General features: G+C 39.4%; 1 long non-coding RNA gene across 2 annotated transcripts in view; it reads left to right on the top strand.

The window, feature by feature from the left end:
• LOC140002150 (uncharacterized) overlaps nucleotides 1-25,095 on the top strand; it is a 56,898-nt gene that overhangs the window by 17,954 nt on the left and 13,849 nt on the right. The window contains exons 2-4 of one of the 2 annotated variants that reach the window (XR_011808251.1): nucleotides 10,896-10,990; nucleotides 11,223-11,364; nucleotides 17,080-17,656. This is a non-coding gene — a long non-coding RNA (uncharacterized lncRNA). Of the gene's footprint in view, nucleotides 1-10,895; nucleotides 10,991-11,222; nucleotides 11,365-17,079; nucleotides 17,657-25,095 lie in introns of those variants that run through there. The other variant, XR_011808252.1, reaches the window with a different exon arrangement.

Here is a 25,095-nt window from a genome sequence, read left to right as displayed (position 1 = left end):
GAAGAAAACTGGGACCGGTCAAGACTTTCTAAAGAGGGGTACAGAGAAAATGAGGCTAAAATAAAATCTAATCACTTAACACCCAAGCATGAATTTCCTTGAAGGACTACCACTTTGAACTTATCTTCTGTATGTCAGTACCCCACTGATTTAGCTCTGTACCAAAACTGTCATGTTCCTTTATGCCTCTTCTCCCTTTTCCTGTTCATCTGCATTCAGATCAAGGCTGGGGTCATTCCCCTCTCATATAGATAAGTCTACATCTTCTCCCTTCTGACTTCATTATTTCCCCACCTGTTGTGAAAACATTGTTTCTTTCAAAATGCAGCTGTTAAATTCATGTTCCTTTAAACTCCTGATTTCCTCTTACCACTTTGATATGATCCTTGATCTTTCCTGCCTAGACCCTTGTCTCTCCTAACTCTACTGATACTATTAGTAAACTAAAATCTTATATAAGCACATGGAAGTAATATTTTTAATTATGCTTTGGCTTAATAACACTAAATGGCACTTTTAAACATGTTTTAATCTATATAGTGCCAAAATTTCCACTAAAATTAAACTTCAGAGCTTACTGGCTCCAGCTAAAATTTACTTTTATTTCATAATTATTACAAGAGAATTTCAGAAGCAGTCAGTTTGAAGCCCCAGTTTGACTTCTCTACTTGCCTTGCCAGCTGGGTTCCTGTAACAGTGATAGTAAGTGACAAATAAAGAATGAGTAAAAAAAAAAAAAATCTGTGGAGAAAGAAGTAAGCAATCCAGAATGAAAACGAATACAATTGGGAGGGGGGGGTTGGGGTGTGTGTGTGTGTTCATACGTAGTCCCTGAAGAATTTAGAAGCCATCAGACTCCATAATGAGGTATCTAAAACATATTTAAAATATCACATGAGGTTTAAATATTGCAAATAAATTAATAATATTTCTATTATGCTTTCTTCCTCAACTAAACAATTGTTTTGAGAAAGCAATTGTGAGATACTGAAGTCCTGCTTATCACACATTTCTAAGACAGAGAACTAGAAACATGGCAGTTATACAGGGCAAGTTCTCCCATGATGTAGTTTAAGAAACTGTTTGATTTGGTTAACGGATAAATGCATGACATCAACATGTGTGTGATTACATTCACGGCTTTGGTGCATTCTGACTGGAGAATAACCTTGCAAATAACACTTTGGATCTGAGAGTCGTAACCTGGAGCTTCGTCTCTTAGTCTGAGTTTTTTCATATGAAATACTATCTATACCTATCTAATACTATATATAGTGTGTGTGTGTTTCTCCATATCTGTAACAAAAGAACACATTTGGAACTAAAGAGATCTGCTAACACATTTTATTATACTTATTTGAAAGGATGATTTATACTTCCATCACTCTTCTTTAAACTTGAAACATAGTTGAGTTCATCCTTACATTGTATGTAATTCTTTTAATTAATATTTTACACTCTATTGCCAAACAGAAAATATGAATTATCCTGACTAATGCAATTGAGATAATGGTGTATAGATATAATTTTTAGTCACATCTCAGCTGTGACATTAACGTATTTAGCTTTAGTTCATTAAACAGCCACAACCTTGTAAGGTAGGAAAGTGGTCTGCATAGTTACGACAAATTTGTAAAGGTACATAAGAGAAGAGGAAACTTTTCAAGTGGAAAGTAATCTACTACCTTTATAATAAACACACTGCCTCCTTAACCAGTTGTTGGTAATGTGCATGTTCATGCTGTTTCTTAATACAATTACCATACTTTGATTTGATCACAGGAAATGTTTCAGCTATTGACTGTCACAGATTTAGGCACAACCAGAGACGAGACTTCAAAAGGCACGTGGAGCCAATGATCTAACCTTTGCTAAACAAAGTATCCTAAACTTTTCTAGTGCTAGAATGTCGAAATTCTAAAAAAAAAAAAAAAAAAAAAACTCAATCAGTTCATCTGGGGAGTACAGGGAAATGCAGAACTTCTGTCTTTCAAAACTTTCTAGGTTACATTTTTCTGGGGGGTTACAAAATCTGAGAAAGTTCATGAAGTTCATACAGCAGCCCATGGGGTGGCTCTGCTCCCATCCCTCTCTGTATTTCACTATTTTCCAGCTGACTTCTTTATGTAGCAGAAATTTTGTTACAGTTAGATTGTTCTTCCAAGCCCAAATAAAAGCTAAGGCAACAAAAACACATGAATTTTTCATCTAGTTCAGCTACCAGCTTAGTATACAATGTATGAAAGGCACACTAGCATGAAGAGCAGCAGAGATGAGCACTTGAGTATTGAATAGGCTGGGATAGGACAATTCAATTTTCACTAGAAATAATACAAGCTTAGTTTGGACAAAAGGAGTGTAGCCTTGGAAATGGTGATTGTAATGCTCTATTGTATAGCCAACCACTGTTCCAGTACTTTTTTGTTCTCCTGTAGCTGAAGAGTTTACTTAACTTGGAAACTAAATGCCTACATCAATAGTTAGTTGATGAGCATTCAGATAGCATGACCATCATGACAATTTTCTAATCGGTTTTTCTGGCCAGCTGTCAGTGAGTGTTTAGGAACTCAGCTTAAAAAAAAAAAATCCCAGGCCTGAGTTCAGCAGTTTTTCAGTTGGCAGGACTTCATTGTGCCCTTCAGGTCTTTATGCCTTGGGTTCCTGTGGAGAAAGCAAGGAGGTCAGTAGTGCCACCTTGCAGGCTTGCCATGGAGCATCCCCTGCAGGTCAGGATGTACATGTATATCATGACTCATGAAACAAATAAGATGCAAGTAACTAATTGGTGTCAGCAGTCTGATGCTCTGAGCAATAAGGAGGTGAAACTTGCCAAGTTGTTACAGACTTAGCTGTAATGCTTTCTGTCATGAACCAGCAACTAAAAAACTGAATGTGTGGTGGAGTCTTAACCAAATTCACCTGAGAAAAACATTTAATCATGCTGAAATCTCAAGTAGGGGGAAGAGAGGCTTGTGATCTGAACAGAAGTAATCCTGTTGCTCTTACTCTGTGCTATTCCTCCATGTATATTTATCTGTATTTGGTGCTTGTCTTCCCCCACAAGGCAGTAAACAAAATAAGGGGAAAATAAACTGACTTACACCAACACAGCCTGTCAAGTAATAACACGTCTTCTACAATAGAGCAATGATGGTAGCACAAAACAGCAACAGTTGTAAGAAACATAACAGAACTGTATCTAAATCATGTTTAATACATTTAAATGGCCAACACATGCAAAACAGGCTGTACAACAAGGAGAAGTTATGCCTCTTATCAGCTAGTCAAAACGCTGAATATCAATCCTTACTTGGTTGTGAGGAATCTAGGGGTTAAATCTGATACAAAGCCGCTTTTCTGAAGGCGTTCAGCAAGAAAACTTTCTGCTTCCAAAATACCCAACTTTCTCAGGATAATTTGGAATCAAAAGATCATATTTCTTTTTAAACTACAAAGAAATATCCAAATGCTTCTTATTGAATTACATTTTAAAACAAGAATCCAAATTCCTTTAAAGTCTGGAAACCTGAGATTCTTAGGTTGTCCTTAATGCTGGCAGATCTGAGTGTCACTGGGTATTTTTGTTTGTTTCCCTAAGATGAGAAAAAGCATTCGGAAGGTGTTCTGACCGCTGCCTTTGCTTCCCATTTGCTATCCCATGGGCTCCAAATGCAAGCAGTTGAGCTGTGAGCCTTGCCATTGCAATTTTCTCTCCTGTTCCCAAGCATTCCCCTCTCCAGGGAAACTATTAGTTAATCATCCAGAGATCTCCTTGTTGTGAGCCAAGAATCCTCCAAGTGGAAATCTGCACCTGGCTATTCACTTGAACCATGGGGGAGGGTGGGAAAGAGAGAACCAGCTCATCCATTTGTTGTATTCTGGGCACACTTTTCCCATTTGATATATTACCTCAGACAGATGTGGCCATCAGAAAAGTCTTGATTTGGCTGTGCTGTCTTGCCTTCATCTCAGAGTTATCAAGCCATGACTGAAGCTCCTACTTGGTCCATCCAAGGCTGTAATACTGAATACTTCTATCTGTTTCCCTAAAAATTTTGTAAGTCTTCATTAAAGAATATTCTTTCTTTTATCCTTGCTGGTGTTAAAAACAATAACACTGAACAATCTCTTCTGCTAGCAAAACTGCAGCCAGTTAACTCCTAGTGTACAAGAATAACTTCCAAAAGAGTACTAAGTTCCAAAGAGTACTAAGCAAATACAGGTATTTTAAAAAGAATTCAGATAGAGCACGCTCATTAAATATTAGTCTATAACTCAGTGGCTGAATGCTGCAGCAGCATTCCACCTGGTGTCTCAAAAGTTCTCACAAAGACCTGCCTAAGGTTCTGGTGCCAAATGAATAAGTTGGCTGCTGCAGCACAGCAGCTGCTTGGCCTCCTTCTCTGGGAGGCTCCTGTCAGACCAGATAGCAAATCTCAGATCTGACCTGCTCTGGCAGTTTTCTGTTTCTAAAGAATGGCTTTTACAATGCTGGAATGTCTTATTTATTAGTTAGAACATAGATTTAGGTGTGTTTTTCTCAGGCTGCTGCTGTGCGAAATAAAAGTTGGAACAGCACAGATGAGGGTGGGAGGCTGTGGTGCTGAAATGCTATATTTATACCTAGAGCTATGCACCACTGCTGCTGTGTGCATTAATGAATTTCGAAGTGTGGAAGTAAAATGGGAGATGCTCTCACCCTTAGAGAGCCAAGGGGCATGAGGGCCTTCAGTGGAAAACACTGCTGTGTTCAATCTCATCTAGGAAGCACTTTTGAAGTTAATTTTGTAGCTTCTGTCACTTCCTCTCCCTGGTCCCTGAAAAAAAATAAGTAAAACCTATGTTGTTCTAGATATTTCCTCTGCTCCATGGGGAGGGAAGAGATTTCCTTGATTTGGTTAAAGAAAAACACACAGAATGCCCATGTGCTGTGCTATCAGTTTCACAGTAGAGGAGAATTACCAGTCATCAATCCAGGTGGATGATGGAAGACAGTTTGCTGCTCATGCTTGTGCCTGTTTTTCTCTTCCCCCTTCCCAAAGCAGTTAAACTACCCAGTAGAGACGTGGGTTGATTTAGGGGCACGTGTCCAAAAGTAGGAGAGAATTAGATTTCCACAAGACCGATCTCTAACTGCTATGCTATATTGCTGAAAATGTCCTTCTTAACAAATGCCAGTGAAATAGCTTGAGCTCCTCCATGTAGTGGAGGAAAATAACTTATAGCCCATAACTAAAAACTGTGACTCCTTTGCTTCTCGACACTTCCATTATCCAAATTTACTTGCCAACTCACTGCTATGAATAATGCGTGGTCTGTAGATTTTCCAATAATTTCCAGTAATAAAAACCTGACTTTTGAACATTTATTAAATACAGAGGTTACATGGCATCCACGTTCTCCAGTTACACATAACTCTTTGAAATAGGCTTGCCAGTTCCAGGGTTTCTGATTACAAAATTTATCTTACCCAGCTCTTCTGCTTTATAAAGTAAATGTGTAACATTTGCTCCCTCTCTAGTTTGTAGTCAGGAACACTCCTGATTTGCCACTGTCTTCATAGGCTCCCTAAGGAGCACCAACACAGCCAAGCAAAATGCATTAAACTGTTTGAAAGAATATTCTTTAAAAGTGTTTAACTACATTTGATCATCTCAGTTCAAATGAAAGATACTATCGGCAGATGTAAGCTGGTAGATAATTAAGCAAAAGGGTGCTGAAGTGATAATTAGGTATTTCACTTGGAGCTGAAAATCAAAACTAACATATGCTAAGCAAAATTAGAGAATTTCTATTTCATGCTGATCCAGCATATTGATGCAAATATCCTTCCTTCAGCCCTTTGACTACACCCAAGTATTTCCAAGTTTTCCTACAAAACTGTAGTGGTAACTGAACAGGAGATGATAGACAGATGGACATTGCCTTGCAGACAGACCTGAATATCGGCTGCTGTAAGGACTTTGTGGCTTCACTCTCCTACCAGCCGGCTGCAACCAGGAACACAGGCTGGGTCTGTCTCAGCAGCTCCCAGGTGCCTCTTCTCCCAGCACTTTCCTTTTCTTAAAGTCTCTAAAGTCTTCTCCTCATTTAAAGTTGCACGATGCTGAAGTAATTGCAACTGGTGAGTTAGGCCACTTGAGGCTTAAAAAAAATCTATATGTTTTAAATAAACAAATGCCCACAATTGTAAATCAACCTAAAACCTCACATGCATGTCAAACAGGAGAATGTTTTTTGTCTGAAGTATACAGTTTTAAAATGAAAGAGATTTGGTCTGTTTCTACACAGAAGTTAAGGCACGCTGAAAAATTGCATGTGATAAAATAGGCCTTGTTTCAATGCATAGCAAACTCTCCAGTCTGTGTACACTAGCGATTAAAATATCTACAGTATGATAAAATGTGATCTCATATCCTATTTGAGTGGCCAAGTTAAATTAGAGGCAATTAGGACTAATTTGGCTTCTTCCTGAGATCATAAATGTGCAGATGAAAGCTCTGATTAGAGTAGGGAGCGTAGCTTTATTTGATTTTTGGCTTTGAATGGCTAATGTGTTCTTACCTTTGAAGATCTGAATTACTAAAATGACAGCAAAATAATAAAAACATCAAAGTTAAATTGATTTTAAAGATTAAATGGATGAATTAAAGTGAAGAGGTACAGAAGACTTTTTTTTTAAGCAACGGGCAAGAACTATTGGTATTTCAAAATACCTAAGTATCAAACCTTTTATAATTATTCTCTGCGGCATACAATACATGAAATTGAATTAGAATGAATTTCCCACTGACTTACGAGGATGTCTTTTAGAAATAGTAACTTTTCTTTCTCAGATTACAAGAGCAAGACTTGAGAATTTAAGAATCTTCTTTTATGTCCCTGAGATGAATTGTATTTTATTAAAGAACACTTTTATACTAACTTCTCCAGCTACAGACTTCATGATTGATATCCTTCAAGCCTTTGTTCAGCTAACAAAATCAAGACATAAACCTTCAGTCTCATTTTGAACACAATTTTATGCCTAAAGATTGTCTATTAAAATAATTGGTTTTGTTCTTCTAAGGCAAATTATTTACATGTCCCTAAATATATTTTATGTGTATATACATATAAATGAGATTATGCCGGAGTTCTGTAACCAAGAACACAATGAAAGTTTGTATATGTCATCTAGTTGGAGATCAGAAAAATAATATAATATTTATAAATAAGTCTGGCTCTTCACTGTGGAAAAATGCTGTCATAGAGAAACACTTCAAAAGAATGTCATAGTGCAATATCTGAGTTAAATGGTCACTCTCTGCCTATTGAGCAAGTTGGTTGTGCAAGGGGAAGGCGTTTTTCTATATCTGCTTTTTAAAATCAGGCTTACTAAAATGGCCCAGCCCTTGGGTCTCCAGGCACTCAGATGAACTGCTGATATTTCACTAATAGGTTTGTTTTTGTCTTGCAAATTTTAAACCTGTCTGTCACCTCTACCCAAGCAGACCAATGAAACTGTAGAATAGAAAAAGAGGAAGATACTCTGGCTTCAAATGCCATTACCATCCTGCCACAGAATGTCTCTGCCTAGACACCAAGAAGCAAGCATAATTTGTTTTCCAAAATAAAAATGCTTTAATAGCCTAAGAATTAATTTACCAGATGAGGCCATATCTGTGTGCTGCATGAAGCAGTGCCCTTTCTTTAGAAGGCACCAGCTTGGTCTGTGTGCTCCTTTGTTATTATAGCAGAGCTGAAGGTGGAAGGAATGGTGCCAACTCTTCTAGAGAGTTTATTTGCTACCCAGAGATATACATCTCCCTGAGAAGGCTTGCACCACTTATTAAACTTCCTCATTGTGTATTATCAGCTTGTCTGGTTTGAGAACAACTTTCACCTGTCCTATTGAGTTCAGGTCATTAAGTAAAAAAGAATGTAAGATTAGACCAGAAAGATAGCTACTGAAATCAATGCTTTTTGTTTTGCTTTTGTTTTGTTGTTGTTTTTGTAGGATGGGGATAATTTAGGCAAATACTAAAATCCAATATTGCCAAAACACAATTGGTCTAAATTTCCCCTTTAAAAGGCAATCTAATCTTTAATCCAAGTCCCCTGGTTTTGGGAAAAATCAGATTCTCTGAAAATAGAGGATATGGTTTGTCTTTGTCATCTCAGTTTGGTCAAGCTTTCATGATGCTTTATATGAGCTGGTTCAGGAAGCACCTGTACCCAGAGCCTCTAGATCTGCTGTTTCAAGATTTCTTCTGCTGCGTTTCAGAGTAAAATCTGTCCAGACCTTATGTCAGACACAGAAAGGGTGGGCTGTGCTTCTAGGATGCCGCTGATTGCTACGAAGTTGTACCTTGATCAGAAGTTTCCTTAAGCTGTCAGTCATAAAACTTTCTGCAATGTTATTACTGACTGTCTGTCTGGCCAGATAGGAACACCAAAAACTGTATCACTGATTGGTACTTTGGTAAGTTGTTTTCCTCAGTCACAACACTTATGTTACAAGAGAAACAATTCATATGCAGAAAAAGGCAAATGTAGCAAATGAAAATGCTTTTCCAACCGGCACCCCTTGAGATCCAGTATTTACCCTTTCTGCTGTGCCAGTGGCATTGCCCTACGGCTACTTTTCGTGCTAGTTTATAATGAAGGAAAAAAAAAAAAAGAAAGAAAGAAAACAAAAATAACATTAGAGGTTTAGAGGAGGAGGGAGGTGAGTGAGGCTTGCATTACAAGTCGGAGAGAATAGGTGCCTTTGAGAGGTTTAAGGTTTTTTTTTCCCCTTTGAAGTGAAATTTAGTCTATTACCTGCATAGTAATGAGTGCCTCACAAGGGTTAAGGGCATGATCAAGAAAACATGGAAGAAACTCAATTTCTATTGATATCAGCAGGACTGTAACTACAAGATTTTGATTAATTCCTCTGAATTGGATTGTGAGTAGAAATAAGGGAACAGAAACCCATCCATTTGACTCCAAAAGCATACAAAACATGAGTAATCTTTTTTTTTTTTAATTGTTAAAAATGGACACCTGGTGGGTCTGACTGTCTTATCTTTAAAGTGCTTTTGAGAATCTCTTGCAGAATATAGGGGATATTTAAGGTGCCTGTTAGCTTCATTTAGCTCTGGAGTGAGCCCTAATACAAAAATAACATGATCTCTCCCACCAGTTTGTTGCCTATTGTCTTTGGGTGATGTAGGAAGCTCTGTGTGTGTGTACAACAGACGTAGCCTACTAGTTCTGAATTGTGTGTGTGAATTTCAAATATGTCTTCTGAGAGTGAGGGAGCTTGGAAAGAATGAGGTCATTGTGCATAATAAATCCCCCATATGCTTCTCTTCTGCCCTACAGCCCACAAGAGAAACATTTCGGAGAGGGTTATTTTATAATTTACATTCCTATTGTCAAAACTGGGAAATGAAGCAGAGATACATTATGAGGAATGCCTTTTTCATTTTAAATGGGAAAAAAAAAAAAAAAAAAAAAGAATGAGATATTACTGCCTGGAAAAAAAATTTGAGGTTCATTAAATCAACCATATTTAAAGGAGGTGAGACCAGAGGTAAAAGCAAAAGAAAACTTGAGTATAATATATGTTTTACTGCTGTACGCAGCATCTGTGAGATATTCCAGGTGTTAAATTAGCCACAGGAGGGCTCTCCTGGTCTTCACTTGAAGGAATATATTTGTAGGAACAGGGAAAATTACAAGGAAAAAAAAACAAATTTATATTCCCATAACAAGAATATTGGGCACACTGCCCTGGTTCACAGGGCATACCTGCAAATAAATATTATTTAAAATGTGGTGCTAGCACAGTAACTTCATGCCTTGCTTCTTCAAGCAAAACTAGTCATTAAATACTGTCACAAGATCAGCAAGTTTTTGGTGAAGCAGGAGAGAGGGAGAGCTCCAAGCTGTAAAGAACTTCTAAGATAGGCAGGCACTGAGCATGGGCTGGTGTTTAGTCATGAGAGAACGGTAATTACATACGGACATTTGTACCTCTGGCCCACTGCCTGCACAAGGATTAACCGCATGATGACATCTGGAGTTATATAGCCTCTGAGGGCTGTGTTGTGGCTAAGCAACAGCCTGTTATAGGAAGTCTGAGGAAGAGCTCTGCATGTTGGCAGCTCCTGCAGGATTTCAACTTATGAGAGGCAGAAGGTCCCCAGGGGTGCCGATAGCAACTTACTGAAGTATCTGATTGCCTCGCAGTCCTGCAGTTAGTCTCATAACAGCCTTGGAAAGTGGGCAAGTATTAATGGCTCGTTTAACCAGCAGAGAACAGAGTAGCCAGATTCAAAGAGGAATTAATGTACCCAAGTCCAAAATCAGGATCCAAATCTTTTGCCCATTCCCTTCCAGAAGCAGCCTGGTCTTGACACCGCCTAACTTCACTGGAGGCAAACGATTTTTGTAATACATTCCAGAAATGCTGAAGGCATTGTAAATATCCATAGTGGCCTCACTTTGAAAAGCTTGGTTCTGTAAGCTAACCAGAGTGGTATCTGATATCTCAATGGGATTTTGGGGTCCAGGATCATCTATCCTGCTTACCTGTTAGTGTTTTCCCAGTCTCAGTGTGGGGTTGTGATACTCTGGTGCTTGTCAGTGATGACACAGAACTGTACAAGAACAGCATGTCAGAAACTCTTCTAATAAGCAGCTTACATGTAGAGGCTCACAGTTTTGTATTGAAGACAACTTGGTGGACAGAAACCAAGTTGTGTACTTGGCCATAGAGCAAGACAAAGGTTTCTGAGCTGCTGTATGTAGCTGTATAGAAATAGATGTTTGGGTTCTCACAAACAGCAGTTGCATGTTTTCTGTTTGAGGTTTGAGCAGGAGCAACTATGGACTATAATATTCATCTTTGTCTCTGAACATAGGGCTGCAGTTTACTGTGAACACTGGCCTTGCATGTGGGAGAAGCAAGTTCACTTTTGTCAGCTCTCCCTGCCTCCAGGAATAGCCTAATGTCAGAGTAAGTTTTGCTCTTCCTGATTTTCATTCTTAACATGGCAATTGTTGATCTTGAAGCTGTCACCATATGAGTAAGCACATAAAATTCAGGACTCATAGATAAGCAAAATGAAATTTGTTTCTGTAGGCAGAGATTACAGCAGTCCTTCGGGACTTGAGTTAAAGTCTTATTTGATTCTGCTTTGTTAAAGGCTGTGAAAAATAAAATATAAAGATATTTATATCTCCCTCAGATGAATTTGAACAGGAATGATGATCACTTTTCCTGAAGAGCCTCTTACATGGGTTGTTTTTCCCTTGCTGGAAGACCTGCAAGAAGCTCTTGTTCCCAACTAAGTTAAGGAGCGCTTGGTTGGATGTGAAGCCTCTGGAGAGGTAAGAAGCTCATACACAGCCCCATGTTCCATTATGTTGCCTGTTGGTAGCTCCAGGGCGTTTCCTGCTCAGTGGCTTTCTTGCATCCCCATCTTTTGAAGATTTCTGATCTTTCTTGTGTTATACAAGAATACTAGGTTCTAAACTATGGATTTACATTTCACTCTAAGGCACTGCTCAATACAGTTTAGCTTTGAAGCTTTTAGGACACTTACTGGATCAAGTCATTAACATAAGGGCGTAGCTTTAACGTAGGCAGTGCATCTGGTTTCTAGCCCTGGCCTAAGCCCTGCTCATTGTCCCCATGGTTTGTTTTCCTTCTTCCACATTCTTAACCTGAATGAGAATTCTTTTCTGTAAGTCACTTGTGTTAGTGTGCTTCGACTCCTTTAAGATCAGTATCTGTAATATAGTCTACTTTTTTAATGCTTTTTCCCAGAAAAGAGCTTGTTTATTCTGGAGAGCCTTGTTCAATGTGCTAAATGCAAACTGCTTCAATGATTTCCAAATATTGCCAAAGGACTTTTCTGATAATCTTGCCAACAGAAGATGTCTGGATCAAACAGATGCAGACTCTAGATCTTTTCATTCACTCTGCTTGTCAGGTAGCATAATTTTCACTTGTCAGTCAAGGCTGAGTTAGTGATCCTTTGCCTCTTTCCTTGTCAGCTCTTGTGTGTTTGAAGTGCCAGCACTTCAAAGCTCTGTCTTTCCATAACTGTTTTCTTTCTATTAGCCAAAGCTTTAAATTACTTTTCTTTACATCTTCAGCTCCTACCTCACCATAATGAGACTTTCTATTGTCTTTATGGTTGCACTGAGTATCCATATCTAATTCTGTGCCTTTCCCAATGCATTCATTTTTGCTTGTTTTCTGTCTCCTTGTTGTCCAGCCAGGTTCACCTGCTTTAGCATTAGTCTTCTGAAGTACTTAGCCTTGGGCAATGTGAGACTATTAATGGAAATTGTGAAAAGAGGGAGGGGAAGGAGTGAACAGAAATGCTCTCTGTCATCTTTGAACAGAGTAGGGATACAACGCGTTTCCTTTGCTACTGTTCAAAGCAATGTCATCTGCTCCTAAGTTCTCCTTCGCACTTTCAGGTTGCTGAATGAAATTAGTCATTGTTACTGCCATAGTATTCTCCAGTGATCCACCAAGTTAGTCTCTGGTCACAGTTTCCTCTACAATGACCCCACGATATGTTTTAATAACGTGAAGGGTTTTGTTGATCTCAGTGCTGAGGAATGGCTATTTTCTAGCATCCTGTTGACTGGAGCCCAATTTTGACATTCAAGCTGTTTTTGAGAGTACTGTAATAAAAACACCTGAAATTTTCACTTAGTTTAAAATAGTCTGATTCTTTTGTTTTTAGTGCTTTGTAATGTTCTAGCTGGCTGGATAAACCTGAGGTCCATGAAACTGCAAGCCATTTGGTGTTCAGATCATTAGCTGCTGTCTGTGGTATGCCACACAAGCATTTATTTCCTCCTGCATCATCTGCTTACGCACAAAACTGTAGGAAAATAAAGCTGAAAGAAAGCTTGGCAAGCTACAGAGTCTGTTTCTCTCCCACAACATTCCTGACTGTCTCTTAAAGACTTCCTGTGATGGAGATCCTGATCCTGTCATTTATTTCAGTGCTTTGGTATTCTTAGCATTAAAAAATCTTTATGAAGTTTAATTAGCTCATTTCACCTCAAGTCAGTAGTTGTCTTCTCTGCTACGAAAACGGAGAATAGACTGCTCCATTTTAGATATTTGAAGACTGTTAGCATATTCCTCCCCCTTAATCTTCTCTTCAAAAGAAATGATACCATTTCTCCTTAGGTCATATGTTCTTGACACCCCCAGCTTGACTCAAGCCAGCCCTAGCCACCTCCCTACCTCCTGGATGGACAGGGTCTGAGACCACACTAGGTAATGTAGCCTCCTATTCCTCTTCCCTGCTTTAGGGAGCAAATGCCTCTCCATACACCCAAAGAGCCCTCTGTGGAGCCTGGCGGTGAGTGCAAGCTCCCATCCTGGGCTGCTGCCATGGCCTCAACCACTATATCCAATGTGCCTGTGGGCACAAAGGGAGCCTTCAAGGAGCAGAACTGGGGTCCAAATTACTCCCTTCTGTGATCCAAGCTAACACCTTGCCTCTGGGCATTTTTTCCCTTGTGGGTCTTAAGTACATATAGGTAATGGGGTTGATACTGGCACATCAGGTAACTGTACTTACATGTTATTGTTTGAGGTCCTAGCTGACTATAAGTGCAGGACCAACCTGAGTAAGTGTGTACAATATTTTTTCCCATCTGGAGACAGCAGAACCTAAGATATGATTCACCTCCTAAATCAGGTTACACTTAAGATGATTTGCACCCTAAATATTTATTTCTCACTATTGACTCCATGGGTAACCTAGCTCAGCCATAGCTATGCAAGTTGGAGATGCCTTAAGGAAAGGTAATTCTCACCTGAAAGATGGACAGTTGCATTTAACTCCAAAATCTAGCCCATACCATCTGAGTGCATAGAGCTGAGCAACTCAATAAATAAATGTCTAAAAATCTCCTCTTACAAAAAAGGGGGGTGGGGGTGGAGAGAGAAATAGTACATTAGTACTTAGTAATCGTACTTAGTTTTCTGTGTTCTGTCAAGTGGATGCAAACACTGAGATCTGAGAAGGTGCAATTTATTTCCCAATGTCAGGGCTAGCAGCCTTGCAAAGGGCTGGGATAAAGGGACTGAAGATATTTCAAACAACTATGCAGCCTTCACGGCTTGCCAAGGGGAGACTTTCTGGTCTCACAGCAGTGGTGATGCTGCAACCTCTGTTCCCATGTTCTTGGTACAGCCTGTACCTGGTAATACCCTGTACTACACTGGTAATACGGTGTCAGATACTTTAGCCTGCACTGGTTCAGGGCAAAAATAACCTCTACTCCTTGTTTCATTTTTCTCAACATGACATGAAGTTTCAGATTTCCTGCATAAATATTACATGGGCCTCAGAAATTATTTATAACCAGTGCATTTGAATTCAGAACCACATGTAGAAATAAATGTCCAGTACTTCTGAAGCAGTTTTACTTGTAGCAATTACAGATTAAAAATGCATTTTACCAGTTTATCACCTCTCAAAAAAACACGAGTGGAAAAGTGACAAATGTAATTATTAGGATCTAAGCATGATATAGAAGTGTCTGAGGGTTTGATTACTTGTAACTGTACGTGTAATCAAAAAGATAGGTACCAAAATACTTTTGCTGTGCTTCCATTTTATATATATATATATATATATATATTTTATCTTATATATGGGTGTCCTTAAAGATGATATATTGAGTAACTTGGAAGCAAAGTTCCTGACCTCAGGTTGAGCTTGACTTTTTTTTTTTTTTTTTTTTTTTTTTTAATTACACCAGTCCCTTTAAGGGCATAAAGAATAAGCTCACAAAAAAAAATAGGAAAAAAATATATATATAATGCTTAAAGTCATAATGATTCTGCCAAGATCAGCAAGTAGCGAACCAGATTGGGAACAGGGATGCTATAGTGTTGCAATAACTCTGTTATGCTAAAATCACCGAAGGCATCAAAATAGGCCCTGGGAAAAACTCCCTGAATAAGACTTCCCACACCCCCTCCCCCTCCACACACACACTCACCTTCAGGCAAAGTGGTTATGTCAGTAGGCAGAAAGGAACAACAGGGACTGTGAGGTATTGTTTCAGGGCTTTCAGGCTCTATAGGGTGATGGGAAGTAAAGCATTAAGCAGAATACTGAAATGGTTCTAGATGATGCCTGGAAAACACTGTATACGTTCTGGTTGTTATTCAAATATAGCTTTGTTCTTCTGTGAATTTTCAGAGAAAAAGATCCAGGAGCAAAAATATCAGTTTGGGCTCTTTGTTTCATATAAACAACCGAATGGCAATTTGCTGCATAGTTTCATGAAGAGTACTTGTGGTAGGACATTTTTTAATTCTACTGGGATATAGCTGTTTACAAAAAATAAAAATAAAAATAAATAGACAAACCCTGATGCTGTCAAAGCATTACCCTTAAAGTTGCAAATGCATTTCTGTTCTTTTCCAAAGTCATTCCTAGTACACTCATCTCTGGGCACAACTGTAATGGTTGGTGTCAACCTAAAGCTTTCTGGGGGTAAATTGTATATTCAAAGCCACCCTGGAAAAGAGCACAAATTATCCAGGTGTAAAAAGTGATCTCACAGTTTGGAGAGGTAGACAGATGAAAGACTTTTAATTCCAGGGCAGCCGTGGTCTTAGAAGAACTGTGTGTACTTCTAAGGCCTTGCCTGGCCTTAGAAGAACTCTGTACTTTGAGTAGCTTCAAACTGTTCCACATAATTGTGGACAGGTCTGGGTTGGAAGTGACCTTGAAGATCATCCAGCTGCCATGGGCAGGGACACTATCCTCTGGATCAGGTTTCCCAAAGCCCCATCCAGTCTAGTCTTGAACACCTCCAGGGATGGAGCATCCACAGCTTCTCTGGGCAACCTGTGCCTCACCACCCTCATATTTTCTTCCTAATGTCTAATCTAAATCTCCTCTCTTATAGTTTAAAGCCATTCCCCCTTGTCTTATCACTCCACCTCCTGACAAAGAGTCCCTCCCCAGCTTTTCTGTAGTCACCTTTAGGTACTGGAAACCTTCTGTAAGATCTTCCCCAGATCCTTCTCTTCTCCAGCCTGTTCAACACCAACTCCCTCACCCTGTCTTCACAGGAGAGGTGCTCCAGCCTCTTGATCATCTTTGTGGCCCTCTGGACTCATTCTAATAGGTCCAGGTCCTTCTTTTGTTGGGGACCCCAGATCTGAATGCAGGGCTTCAGACAGGGTCTCACAAGGGCAAGGCAGAGGGAAGAATCACGTGTTGCCCTTCTGGCCACATTGCTTCTGATGCAGCCCAGGATACAGCTTTCTGGGCTGAAGGTGAATATTGTCAGCTCATGTTGAGTTTCTCATCCACCAGCACCCCCAGGTTCTTCCCCTCAGAGCTACTCTCAATCCATTCTCTGCCCAGCCTGTATTGGTGCTTGAGATTGCCTTGGCCAAGGTGCAGGACTTTGAACTTGGCCTTGTTCAACTTCATAAGGTTTGCACAGCCCTACCTCTCGGGCCTGGCCAGGTTACTCTAGATGGCATCCCTGCCCTCCAGTGTGCTGACTGCACCACAGAGCTTGGTGTCACTGGCAAACTTGCTGAGGGTGCACTCAATCTCACTGACCATGTCGCTAACAAAGATGTTAAACAGTGCCAGTCCCAGTACTGACCCCTGAGGAACACCACTTGAGTGTGATCATCCAACCAACTCCTTACCCACCGAGTGGTCCACCCATCTAATCCATGCCTCTCCAACATAGAGACAGGGATATCGTGAGAGGTAGGGTCAAATGCTTTGCCCAAGTCTAGCTGGATAATGTCGGTTGCTCTTCCCCTATCCACCAGAGCTATAACCCCATCATAGAAGGCCACCTGATTTGTCAGGCATGATCTGCCCTTAGTGAAGCCATGTTGGCTGTCACCAGTCACCTCCTTATTTTCCATCTGCCTTAACATATTTTCCAGGAGTATCTGCTCCACGATCTTGCCAGGTGCAGAGGTGAGACTGACTGGCCTGTAGTTCCCTGGGATTTCAATTTTTTCTCTGTTTTTTTTTTTTTTTTTTTTTTTAATGGGAGTTATTTTTCCTCTTCCAGTCATTGGGAACTTTGCCAGAATGCTGTGACTCCTCAAATGTTATGGATAGTGGCTTAGCAGCTTCCTACAGCAGTTCACTCAGGATCTGTGGATGTATCTCATCAGGTCCCATGGACCTGTGAACCTTTAGGTTCCTGCTTGCTTACAGAATGCGTAAATCCAGGTATATGGTTATCCTTCTATCAGGTGAAAATGCCAGAAGAAGAGCTCAACCATCCCTTATGGAGCCTTCCATCCTTATTTTTTGCTGCTTTGCTTCTGTGCTAGAAGAGTGTGTAACCATAAGAGCTAACACCAACTTAGTCTCACAGGGCTACATACATTGCAAGACTGAGCCCTGCATGCATAATAAATTTCAGTGCTTATTAGTATTTCGGAAAGTTATGAATCTCTAATAATCTCCAGAGAGAGATAGTTATAATGTAAATTATAATAACGTATAGCAATACATAAATTATAAATGTACCCTGAATTATTGCAGTGTTAACAGAAGTCCACTCTGGTTATATCTAGTCACCTGAGATGAACTGAATAAATTTGTGTTTTTTTAAAGATCAATGAATAAGTCTGCCAATAGATGACCTTTTTTTTTTTTTTTAAATAAAAAAGTCACCTCTACTACCAGATGACCTTAATTCTTTGTATTTAAAAACATCAATTTAGTAGTGTCCATATACATAAATATCTATGTGAAAGGGATTACTAATGATACTTCTACAGATATAGTATTGCTATACATACCATAGGTGTGGAAACCAGGGCTTAGGTGGTTAAGTGAGTTTAGATTTTTTTCCTGTCTCTTCTGAAATGTGTTGGAATGCGAAGCCTCCCCCTGAAACAGTGAACTGATCAGACCTCTATTGGCTAGGTTTTCTAGGTATATGCCCAAAGTGCTTGAAGAGCTTCAAATTAGTGGCCACTCCTGAAAATCTTACCTTTCAGTTTCTCTGTAGGAGGACACTTGACAAAAACACTTGCCAAAAACAAGGATTAACTGGTACGCCAACCCTGAGCACTCCAATACATCACTTATCCCCCTCTGTGCTGGATAGCCTGTGCATGTGTCTGAGGCAGTATGAAAGCAGCACGCAGGAAAAAATAAGCTAGGCATTGCTTTGTGTGTCTTCAGACAGCAGAGACCCCTTTCTGACCTATTCAATGTAAAACATTGTTCTTGCACTCTATTTTTGAAATCCTTCATCATGCCTTTCACCATCCCCATTGTATTTTTACAAAGAAATGTGTTTCCTTCCACAAGGTTTTGATACCCGGTGCAAGAACACCCACCTGTTCTCTGCGTTCATTTCTGCTGTGCTGCCACAACCTGCTGATTGCAGAGGGAGCATTTTGCTTCCATTATAGTTTAAATAAAATGATAGGCTGGCTGCAGAGGGAATCCATTAGCCTTAAGCAGTCTAGTCACCGTTAATTACAGTTTTTTAGACCTCGGAAGCTGGGTCAAAATTCTCTGTTTTTCAGTTGAAAGCATGCCATTTAAACTTTATTTTCTGTGCACCATTCATTCACCATCTGCTGCTCAAAACTCAGTAGTGACTCTTCAGTGGTAAGTGAACATCTTCTATTTCAGTTTGTGCCCTGAACAGAACCTAGAGCAAAAACCCTCATTAAGCAGAGTTCGCTCTGCAGGTGAGTCATTTGTTTAACGGTTTGCTGGTGTGAAGTGGGAAACACCTTGTAAAGTTGAAGCTTGTAATGTTACCTGAAAGACAGAGCTGTGAAGGAGAAAGTGAGGTGGTGGAGACCATTTAGAAATAAATGTTTAGTTCAGTCTGTGAGGGTTTCTCCAGAACAAAGCCTGAGTTCAGGAGGGTTGTTTATTGAAAATGTAAGCCTTTCAAATGGAAATGGAAATTTTATGTAAAACTGTTTAGTCAACTGTCATTCTGTGTTCAGCTAAGGAAAAAAAAATATATATCACAAACTATGTTTTGACTTCTTTTAATCATTTTTACCCTTCAGTTCGAGGAAAAAATCTGGGGAAAAAAAAATGCTGCAGGTTTAGCTTTTTATGTTGTGTTTTGAGTCCATCAGCAAAGGCCCCCTGCTCCCTCTATGTGCAGGGGGTCCTGACCCCATGAGGGAGGGCATTGCCTCCCCTGCCCACCTTTTCCCCAGAATTGCTGCCTTTATAGAGATGATATATTCTCAGCTGAGTGCATTTGGGCAGGGAAAACTCTCCAAACCACCTTTGCAGTCAGAGCAGCTCCCAGACCAGCTTGCAGGAGGCTCTGCTCTGCCCAGGACAATACAGTGGAGTGGGAAGGGGGCACAGACTGCTCCTTGACAGAAATCCTCATTCCTGACAAAATATGAAATAACTGCAGGGGGAGTAGAGGATGGGGAAGCACAGGATAAACACAACCCTGCTTTTCCTGTAGGAAACCTAAAGGGCAAGTTTCTGCAACAGGCTGGAAGCTTTGTTTCACCTTTTCCTGGCAATTCCCACATAAATAAAATGAAACACAAATAACTCAGTGTGGCGAGATAAGAGAAGGCGTCCTTACCTGGCAGTATGTTAAAATGTTATAACTGGCAGGAGCAAATAGAAGGATGCAAAGTGTTCATTATGAAATCCAGACTAATGAAGCCATGAGAGCTTCAGTGGGCTCGATACACAGATTCAACATGAAACACAGACTGCAGAGCTCTGGCACAGAATGAGAGTCACCGCAGTGGCATTGTGCCACCTGTTTCTGAAATTTTTATTTTTTTTGCTTTATAATGAAATAAGAATGCCTTCACCCGAGAGAGTTAAGTGACAACGTTAAGGCATCTGGTTCAGATCTCTGCAAGACTGCCTAAAAAAATGTTGGTTCAAAATACTGTGTTTAGCTCTATGTTGCAATTGGTTTCCCATTAAATTCCTCTTAGACTATTTGATCGTGACAATTCGAAATAGTGATAGAGGAGCATTTCAGTGAAATAGGAGCTCAAGCCTGGCTCAAGTAGAAAATTGTTGCACGAGGGTTTAGTATCTGAAATCTTCTATGCTACTAAGTCTGTTGGAGGGCTTTAATGATGCCTTTAAAGACATTGAGGCACTATTTTTGTTGATATTTTTCTAAAAGGGCTAAAAATAGCATCAGTGAGATTTTAGAAAGAAAAAACAGAATGAGAATATGATGTGGCCACACTGTGTCTGTATGTGACTTAGCCTTCTCATTCCTCAGTTCTTAAATTTTGTGGGAATAAATGATTTAGGATCTTATACCACAAATGTATAGCTGTGAGCATATTTTGTTCAGATTATGAAATAACTACTGTTAAATGTTTCAGTAAGACAGTACCTCTACCTGTATGATTTTTTCTTTGGTAGTACCATATAAGTAGCAGAAGAATGAAAAAGGATGAGTTTACATCTGCAAGTGCTGAGACAAATATAATACCATTCAAGTGACATCTCTTTATGACTCATCTTTAGTTAGTGACAATTGTTTGAAAGTAATTTAAGATCGTTTCATGAAAGGTTACTTTTTTTTTTTTGTAGTCTCAGGCAGCTGAATACAGTACAGATTTTGCTAGAAATACAAATCTAACCCTTTTCTTTAATTGCTCTTCAAGAGCAATTTCCTGTGAATCTATTAAACCATAAGCAAGCTTTTATTGAACAGAGAAGTCTCCATTAAGGTAGGCCTAACACAATTCAATTTTAAAGGTTATTTATTACCTATTGTGTCAATGTCGTCAAAAAAATGGTTGTTCGCTTGTTCATTTAATTATTAGTATTAAAAATTCAAAATGAGCGTTACCTCACAATTTAGAAACAGGATGATTTTCCACCACCCGTACGGTCACACGTTAAATCCTAATCACGGAGGTACTTCCCTCTAGTGGACAGTACGATATTTTGATTGCAGTATTGTTCAACCCCCTGATTAGGATTTAGGGAAGAGCCTGCCTTTACAACGGCAGGGAGCAGGAGTGAGGATGAGCAGTCGCTCCGCACAGTGGAGAGCAGGAAGAGTTGTTGGAGAGGTGGCTCAGGGCTGGTGCTGTTGGGCACAGCCAGCGCGTGGGCTGCGAGAGCGGGCACCCGCCGGGAGCTGCAGCTTGCATGGGCTGCGGGAGGAGCAGTCAGGAGAGTCAAAACAAAGCTCCGAGGAACTGCAGTGAGCTCTCCTGATCCAGTGGAAATGGCTGAGTCATAAACATTAGTAGGTTTCCATACTGATAAGTGTATGGTAGCATGCCTGAGTTAAAATAAGTGAATGTGATGATAAGCTTTCTATTGTCTTACCTGACTGGTAAGAGCTCTTTTTCCCCAAGAAAGATCCTGGAGTCGCTGTGATCTCTGGTGGTTTTTCTCCAAAAACGCCAGCAGTGGGGGGGAAAACACAAAAAAGGTAAAGCCAAATGTTAGAAACAACTAGAAACACTGTGCCCATGTATGAATAGCAAGGCACCCTGTCTTTAAAAATATAAAGCAGAGGTAGAGAAGGATGATAGAAATACAGAACAGTTTTCACATAAGATACTAGACTTGAGAGTCAAAACCAGAAGTGGATATAAAAGAGGGCACTCCAGCCTGAAAAAAGGCAGGTAGAAGAAGATATACTTGAAGTATATCATTCCATGAAAGGTAGGAAGGTGAACAGGGGATTTTTCCTATTTCTGATATCAGAAGGAGTAAGGAATGCTCTAATATGCTCACCTCAGAAGTTTGAACGTATAAATAATCTTTAAAAATAATTAAATGGAATTGATGGTATGAAGGCCTGTTGACGCCCACTAAGTAACAACAGTCTCTTTGAACCCTCTGTCTCAGGAAGTCCCTGAGCAGCTGATTTGCAGATCCTAGTTGAGTTGGCCATGGGAGTGGGGGATGAAAACAAACAAACAAAAATGCTATGTGCCTGCTCTGCTTCCTTATATTCTTTTCATAAATATCTGAACACAGGGATGGGAGACAGGCTGGCAATTTAAAATCTGTAAGTGAAACACAGATAGTTTCAGTCATCTGCTACGTAAACTAGCATTAGAATCTCCTGTCTTGCAGGAATATGGTCTAAATCAGGTCTAGAGAGGTCTAATATTTGTTTCTATGTCTTTCTCTTAAGCATAATGTGTGCATTTAAAACTTGGTAGCATAATATAGTCCACTATATACCATGAGGATTTATAATGGGTGTAATAAATTTAACATCAAAGTTTACCTTTCTCCCTTGCTGGCTTAATCACCAAAGCTGAGGAACTGCTTAACATCCCCTTGATGAATCCCTTGAAGAAATGAGGAGTCATTAAGCAAAAGTGTAATGCACATCCATATGTGTTACACATCACTCAGGCACCTTGTAGACAAGAAACTGCTACTACTCATTAGAAGAAAAAAGGAAGTGTGGCTGGAGAGCAGGGATGTCTGTGGCTGCTAAAGCATGGCAGCAGAAGTATTGAGGGTGAGAGTAGCTGGATATAAGAAAGGGCATGTGCAAAAATAAAAGTGGAAATAGAGTTTAAAAAGGAAACTGGAATTATTTACAGCTCACTTATTTCTGTGTTACTAGGCTTTTAACAAATTTGTAAATATTTTAGACTTAAATTTTCAGGTTCCTTTGTAAATAACAATTAATCCAACACATCCTTTTCCAATATTTTCCTCTGCTCAAAATGTCAAGCAGGAAATTAACTAACAAGTTATTTCAAGGTTCAGACAGTGATTTTAGCGTTGTATACATTTTTGTCAGCTCACTCTCTCCTGTAATAAAAGCAGAAGGAAATTCTTTACAAGATCTCCTTTCTGTCCGTTCTTTCCTCTGCCATGCAATTTCCATCCTACAGGAAGAGATGGATATTGAATCTGCAGGGAGTGGTAATTAAAAAAAAAAAAAAAAAAAAAATGCAGCTCATTTTCTATAAGTAAGGAGTAGATACAAATGTTTTATGTCATGGTGAAATGCACAGGATGACATGAGGCCGAGGCCCTAACAATAGTTCTCTGGGCTCACCCATTGAATGTCTCTCCTACCAGTGCAGAAATGAAAGAACTGCTTAATCTGTGCTGAGGTCAAATTCAAAATTCATCACCATTCCCTGGCTCTCTGTACATAAGCCAGGTTGTCTTGCACAGTTTGCACACTCAGTAAGCGTGCTGTCAAAACACGTTTTTTTACCCGAAACCACATTCTTTGAGTTCTATTCAGCTCTTCTTTTTCCTCAAATATTATTAATTTGTATCTTCTTAGGAAGCAATTTTGCCCCTCAGCATCCACATTCTGAAAATGCTTGTAGATCTTCAGCAGATTGGTTGTGATTTCTTGTACATGACTAAACTGTTAGGAAGTTAACTTATGAATGAGAAAATTATGAAAGACTCATTGACAATTTTTTCCCCATATGAAGCTTGTATTTAGTATTCACATGTAACCACCAACTTCTCTGGTATAAAAAAATATTTAAATAGAGTTGATGCATGTAGCTCATTACAGGCTCTGGCTCTCATTCAGAAGCAGAAAGCTGGGTGACTCACCATTTTAAGGTGAGTTAGCTTGGGGCAACAGACTCCAAACTATGAATTACTTGCTTTATCCTTTAAGAGAAGATTGTTACCTCTGTGCCCAATAGGAAGAGCCCATGCCATCTTGGAATTGGCAAAAACATCAGAAATTAAGGAGTGTTGCATAATGTACCATCAGCATGAGAGCAGTATGCCTGTCAGATGTAAAACTCACAATTAAAAAGATTTCAAGAAATAGCACAATTGCACTTCGGAAATGTCAGCACAACCATTAGAGCTAGGAGCAATAAAAGCACAGTAGGATGATTTCTGCTCTGTCTGGATTAGTTGACTAATGAAGGAAGACTTTGCTCTTTAGCATCAGTAAAGGGGAGGAGGCCTTTAATATGTCAATGCAATAGCAACAGCCCTCGTAAGGAAGATATGAAGGGGTTCTTTTTCCATTGTACTCAAATCCTAGGATGAAATCTGCTAAGGCACAAAATGTCCTTTGCTTGGAACATCATCATGTTCTATGACAAGTCTAAGACAAGTTGGAAGGGAGAAGTTGAAGATGAGGTGTCAGTATGTTACTAATACTGTTCAGTTCTATGAATCATTACCAACAGATGTAGAATAAGTGAAAAGTTTTCTGTAAATTACACCAGTGAAATTCAAGAGCCGCTCTAGTGGTTTACTTTGGATTTATACCTAGGTAGCTGACACAGGAATATGGTGCAAACACAAGCTTCTTAAGAAGCAATGCTTTCAAAATAAAAATAAGTAAATGAAAACCAATACTGAGCTAATTTTAACTAAAGCTAAATCAATTGTATGCTTGAAGAAAACATAAGTGTGCTTTGGATTGGATTTACTGGTTAATCTTTGTTCAAGACACTTGTAGGACTCAAAACACATATCAGCATTTTTGACCTAAACCAATTCAAAGTGGAAAAATTCAGCACTGTTGTGCAAAACAGTTTGTCTTAACACAAACTATAAATGCACAGGAAGCAAAGAAATCTTCATTTTAAGACACAAATGGCAATTATGTGAATTGCTGGCTTATCTTAGTCTATTATATTGAAATGCTTGAAATGCATTTGGAAAAGGAATTCTAAAAGCAGTTTTATTGAAGGTTATAGCTTTCCTCTGCATACTTTGTTAAATACATATACTTACTGATAAATGATGGTCCATGCTTCCCAGAATATATCTGAAATGAAGTTGCATGAATAGGCCCTGTGCTGGAGAGAACTCCTCCTGGAGAATTGAATTGAGTGTGGCTGGTGGCATTGTTGTCTGGCTCACACAAAACATGCCCTCGACCTTCTCAGGCAAACGTGGCAGTTTGCTTTTAGGAATATATTGAAAACAACCTATCTGAAGAGGTCTGTGTTTTTTTTTGTGTTTTTTTTTTCTTCCTTTTTTTTTATGGAAAAAAATAAAAAAATAAAAAAGAGCACCTTTTTAAAACCACACTGCATTTTATCTATTTAATGTGGAACTCTACAAAGTACAGAAGAGGTCATTTCCCCATGTGTGCTGGAAATCTTTGTGGTTT

Source organism: Anas platyrhynchos, chromosome 3 (assembly GCF_047663525.1).
Source record: "Anas platyrhynchos isolate ZD024472 breed Pekin duck chromosome 3, IASCAAS_PekinDuck_T2T, whole genome shotgun sequence".
NCBI lineage: Eukaryota > Metazoa > Chordata > Aves > Anseriformes > Anatidae > Anas > Anas platyrhynchos.
Note: the sequence above shows the minus strand (reverse complement) of the source record. Positions and strands in the feature narration are given on the sequence as shown.